The sequence below is a fragment of the Urocampus carinirostris genome, chromosome 14 (assembly GCF_059441175.1).
Source record: "Urocampus carinirostris isolate Australia breed hairy pipefish chromosome 14, RoL_Ucar_1.0, whole genome shotgun sequence".
NCBI lineage: Eukaryota > Metazoa > Chordata > Actinopteri > Syngnathiformes > Syngnathidae > Urocampus > Urocampus carinirostris.
Window position 1 is genome coordinate 3,295,972 of NC_142362.1, and position 6,000 is coordinate 3,301,971.

The window sequence follows — 6,000 nt, forward strand, 5'->3', positions numbered from 1 at the left end:
CGCGGGGGGGCTGGAGCCGATCCCAGCCATCTCCGGGCAGTGGGCAGGGGACACCCTGAACTGGTTGCCAGCCAATTGCAGGGCACTCGGTTAATTCTGATCATCGATATTGCCATCAGCGATGAAAAACCCTTATCGGTTATCCCCGGTTGAACCCTGAACTCAGGACGCTATCGCTACTCCATTCAGTAACTCTAGTGGGAACAAAAACAGGATTGTTTCATGTGCCGGCACGGCGGAAGTGTCAGGATCACCAAAGCATGGAAAGAAAAGTCCAAGATAAGACATGACAGAGAGATTAGAAACTTTATCTGCCTCGTTCCTGAGACCAAATGCTTCAACACGACATTATGCGGGGCAGACTAGACGGGAACGAAAACTGGAAACCGATATTTAACGGGACAAAATAAACGGGAACAATGGTTCTTAACTGGTCCGAGTTCAGGACCCACTGTCCCACTCTAGTTTTTAGTTGTGAGCAATGTTCCCTGTCATTTTCCTTACAGGTCTGAGCGTTCACATAGAGTCGGTGAGCAACGCTTGAAACAACAGTGAGCAACGGCAATCCCAAGTGTGGCAACTAAATCATTATCAAACATGTCCAAAACTTGACATCAAGTTACATTTTGCTGAGTTTCCGGCAATGCAAAATATTTTTTCTCTTTTGAATGAATTGACTCATGTACGATGGCCTACAAACGTCATTTGTTCTTACAATTCTTTCACGAGATATCCATTTCTTTTTATTTCCCTATATATTTTGTCGCATAATTTTAACATTTTTGGGGGCTTATTGAGTCGGTTGCACGATACACAACTGTACTTAGTTACATTTTTTAGTGGAAGTAGAATGTTGGCAACAAGATTCACTTGATATCATTGGAAATGATTTGAATGCAACACTTTTTCTTCTTTTTTCCATGTTTTTTTTCTACTTTTTTTAAAATTCCTTTAAAAAAAATCTCATTGTGTTTAGTTTTTCCGAGCTGTTACTTTTTTCTTTTTGTTCTCTATTTCCTTTTTTCCTACATTTCTTTTCTTTTCTTTTTTCTGGCTTTTTTCTAAAATTTTCCTTCTTTTTTTCTCTTCCTTTTGTTTCTTTTTTTCTCAGCTTTTCACTACTTTTTCATTTTGGTATTTTTTTCTTTTTTGTTCTATTCCCCCCTTCCTTTAAGTCATTTTGTGCATCATTTTACATCATATTTGGTCATGTTGGGATGAAAGAAGCAAAAACAACCTGAAGAGCCGTTTAGGACCCCAAAGAGCCGGTTCCTTTTAGTGAGCCGAGCCGAAGAAGCCGGTTCTCGACAAACTCTACTGACTTTACTCAACTTCGTTCTACTTCGACTCGACTTCAAAATACCGCATTTAGGACACAACGTCGGGGGAACCCGTTTTTTTTTACCTTCATGCACTGTAACTTTGACTTAATTGGCTTCTTAATTAGCAATTTGGAGCCCTGATTTTTGTGCGCTGGCTAGATTTGCTTGTGCGCTGAGAATGGGCGAGCAGTGCGCAATTGTGGACGCGCGCAGCTTAGAGGGAACACTGGTTGTGACCCAAATCAAAAACAATAATTCCACTTCTCAAATGTATTCAATGAAACGATGGAGCACATCCCAGCTATCTCCGGGCAGTGGGAAGGGGACACCCTGAACTGGTTGCCAGTCGCAGATCGCACAGAGACAGGCAACTCACTTGCTAATCACACCTAGGGACAATTTGGACCGGCTAATTACCCAGAAATTCATGTTTTTCGGATTGTGGAAACCAGAGTGCCAGGAGAAAGCCCACTCAGGCACGGGAGAACATGCAAACTCCGCACAAGGAGGCTGCGATAGCTGTAATTGAACCCTGGACCTCCACACTGCTTTGTGCAAACCACCCAGCCGCCGTGCCGAATAGTAGAAGGTATTCACCTCAAAAAAAAACAAAATGATCCGAAAAACCAAAACAACTTCAAGTACTTTATATACCGTATTTTCTGGCTTACAAATTATTCTGGAGTATATATGAACAACAACGAAAAATGCAGCATTAAAAGCAAAAAACAGTCAAACTGGGAGTATGAGTCGCATTTTTGGGGGAAACGTATTTGATAAAACACCAAAAACATTTAAAATTAAAATGAAATAGAAAAACGGGCTGATCCCAAGAGCCAAGAAGAAATCCAGAGGTTCGAGAGCTGCAGCCTGGTCATCCTGGACCTCATGTGCGTTCCTTTCTTTAGGTTTCTTCATTTTCCTCAAGCTGGGGTTTTTGAGTTTTTCCTTTCCTTCATGTCGGTTTTAGATCAGGGGATGGTGTCATAGTAGTCTGTGGTTTGCAATAATCTGTGGTCTGTGTAGCCCTAGTTTCCATATGTTCCTATCATCCTAGAAGGGAGATTACCTTATATGTGGTCCCATCTCAAGGTTTCTTCATTTTACTCATGCTAAGGTTTTTGAGTTTTTCCTTGCCCTCATGTAGGTTTTAGATCAGGGGATGGTGTCATAGTAGTCTGTGGTTTGCAATAATCTGTGGTCTGTGTAGCCCTAGCTTCCAGATGTTCTTATCATCTTGGAAGGGGGAGGACCTCATGTGCTGCCCCTTCTCAAGGTTTCTTCATTTTCCTCATGTTAAGTTTTTTGAGTTTTTCCTTGCCCTCATGTCGGTTTTAGATCAGGGGATGGTGTCATCGTAGTCTGTTGTTTGCAATAATCTGTGGTCTGTGTAGCCCTAGCTTCCAGGTGTTCCTATCATCTTGGAAGGGGGATGGCCTTATGTGCTGTCCCTTCAAGGTTTCTTCATTATCCTCATGATAAGGTTTTTGAGTTTTTCCTTGCCCTCATGTAGGTTTAATATCAGGGGATGGTGTTATAATGGTCTATAGTCTGTAATAGTCTGTGGTCTGTACAGCTTTTTGAGACAGTACAGACAAACATGACTTTTCTAACATTATATGACTGACACTCCACATAATGTCAGTAACGACGTAATTTATCACTTATAACTCTAGTTTCAAGCACATGCCAACAAGTTTACCAAATTACTCAATCCGGTGAAATCTTCATCTCCGGTGTCCCGGTAGACGCTTCCTCCTTTCGCTTCTATGTCGCTTACATCAGACTTATCGTCACCTCTGCTTTTCGCAAGTCCCTTCAAAGTTTTTCCACTCACTCCAAACTATCTACCGTTTCACTATTGGCAGCTTGTCATAGAATTGTATTTTCGGTGCCATTTTTGTTCTTATCACAACAATCACAAGAATGCTTTTTTTTGTAGGGCAGGCTATGAAAAGTGACAGTAACCAGTAAGGATGCAGTCCGTTAGAAAAAAAACAGGCTTTACTGGTCATCTAGGGATAATGGCATTCATTCAGAAGATCGTGTAGGACACAGGTGTCAAACAGAGAAGCGCAAGAGAAAAACAAGCTTCAGGTTGAACTATGTCAGCTTGATGTTGCCAAAGCCAGGTGCCTCGAACAAAGACACTGTACTTGTATTTCTTTTTCTTTCTTTCTCTCTCTCTTTTCCATCCCTTTCTCCCACTCTCTGTATCTGTCTCTTTCACTCTCTGTGTCTTTCCTTTTCTCTTCCTTTGTTGCTCTTTGTTTCTTTCTCTCTCTGTGTCTTTTTAACTTCTTTTGCTCCAACTTCCTTTTTTCCTTTTCACTCTTTTCCCTTTCTCTCTTCCTACCCTTCGCACTTTGCTCTTTTCTCTCCTTCTGTCTTTCTATTTCTCTTTGGATTTCTTTCTTCCCCTCCCTTTCTTTCCCCCTCTCTCATGACTTTTTACCTTTTGTTTCTCACGCTCTCTCCCTCTCTCTCTCTTTTCCACCCCTTTTCTCCCACTCTGTGTTTCTGTCTCTTTTACTCTCTGTGTCTTTTAACCTCTTTTGCTCTAACTTCCTTTTTTTCTTTTCTCTCTTTTCTCTATCTCTCTTCATACCCTTTCCACTTTCTTTTCTCTTTTCTCTCCTTCCGTCTTTGTATTTCTCTTTGGATTTATTTCTTCCCCTCCATTTCTTTTCCTCCTCTCTCACAACTTTTTATCTTTTCTTTCTCACGCTCTCTCCCTCTCTTTTCAACCCCTTTTTTCCCACTCTCTGTCTCTGTCTCTTTCACTCTCTGTGTCTCTCTTTTTCTCTTCCTTTGTTGCTCTTTGTCCCTTTTTCTCTCTGTGTCTTTTTAACTTCTTTTGCTCTAACTTCCTTTTTTCCTTTTCTCTCTTTTCCCTTTCTCTCTTCCTACCCTTCGCACTTTTCTCTTTTCTCTCCTTCTGTCTTTCTATTTCTCTTTGGATTTCTTTTTCCTTTCCCTTTCTTTCCCCCTCTCTCACGACTTTTTACCTTTTGTTTCTCACGCTCTCTACCTCTCTCTCTCTTTTCCACCCCTTTTCTCCCACTCTCTTGTCTCTTTCACTCTCTGTGTCTTTTAACTTCTTTTGCTCAAATTTCCTTTTTCTTTTTCTCTCTTTTCTCTTTCTCTCTTCCTACCCTCGCACTTTCTTTTCTCTTTTCTCTTCTTCTGTCTTTCTATTTCTCTTTGGATTTCTTTCTTCCTCTCCCTTTCTTTTTCCCCTCTCTCACACTTTTTTATCTCTTTTGTTTCTCCCTCTCTCTCTTTTTCTTTCTTTGTTCTCCCCTCTCTCCTTTTCCCTCCCTCTTTTCTTATTCCTTTCTGTCTTTTTCTTTTTCACCCCTTTTCTCCCACTCTGTCTCTGTCTCTTTCACTCTCAGTGTCTCTCTTTTTCTCTTCCTTTGTTGCTCTTTGTTTCTTTCTCTCTCAGTGTCTTTTTAACTTCTTTTGCTCAAATTTCCTTTTTCTTTTTCTCTCTTTTCTCTTTCTCTCTTCCTACCCTTGGCACTTTCTTTTCTCTTTTCTCTCCTTCTGTCTTTCTATTTCTCTTTGGATTTCTTTCTTCCTCTCCCTTTCTTTTTCCCCTCTCTCACGACTTTTTATCTCTTTTGTTTCTCCCTCTCTCTCTTTTTCTTTCTTTGTTCTGCTCTCTCTCCTTTTCCCTCCCTCTTTTTCTTATTTCTTTATCTCTCTTTTTCCTGTCTCTTTAATCTACTAGTCCAGCCCCCGACAGAATGTTTGTTCTATCGTGTGGCCCCCGAGTTCAAATGAGTTTGACACCCCTGGTGTAGGATGTCGTGGGCTTGCTGTTCCACGAGCATGGCCATGTTCTTGACGTCTCCACAATAGAAGTCCAAACGCTCCTTCATACTTTTAATCTGAGACCCTAGGCTGCACCCATGTCATCTGCTCTTCTCAGTGTTTTTTTTAGGAATTACCACTGTTGTGCCGAAAAAGAACACTTTTTTTTTCAAATCGCTCCCGTACTCGGATTTTGGCGAGCGATGGCGGTGTCAAGGACGGAAAAACAGGTCGATAGCCGGGACAGAAGAGCATAAACGTGGTCCGGGGTCCGAAACCGATCGTAAGCCGGGACAGGAGAGCAAAAACGCTGTCGGGATCAAAAACGGGTTGGACGGGAGAGCAGACGTGATCAGAATCAAAACGGGTCGTAGCCGGAGAAAAACGGGAGCAAAAACAGGACAGGCGGGGCTCAGGGTCGAAAAAGGCTTGCCTAGTATACACTGAGGGTTGCAGACGGACTGACAACAGGGGATTGACAGGATTGGGTTCATATAGTGACAGGGAGCCAATCAAAACTCGCGGCAGTTGGCGGCAAATGAGCGGGCACAGGTGATTCACGTCGGTAATCATGACAGCAGCACACTAGACAAGGTCTCCTGGCAGACTAGTGTGCCCCTGCGCACTGGTTGAAAAACACTGGTCTAGAGGACTCTCTTCTGCTTTTTTGTGGGTCTGTGTATTAGGGACAGGGTTGGGTAGGGTTACTTTAACTGGATTACTTTCAATGACTTTTGGATGACTCCAATACCAAATATGCTAAAGACAAAAGAAACTAAATAGGAATAAAATCACTAAATTTTGTGCAGGATTGCAGAGTAACAGAATACATGGAACGGCAAAAATTATGTTTGGATTT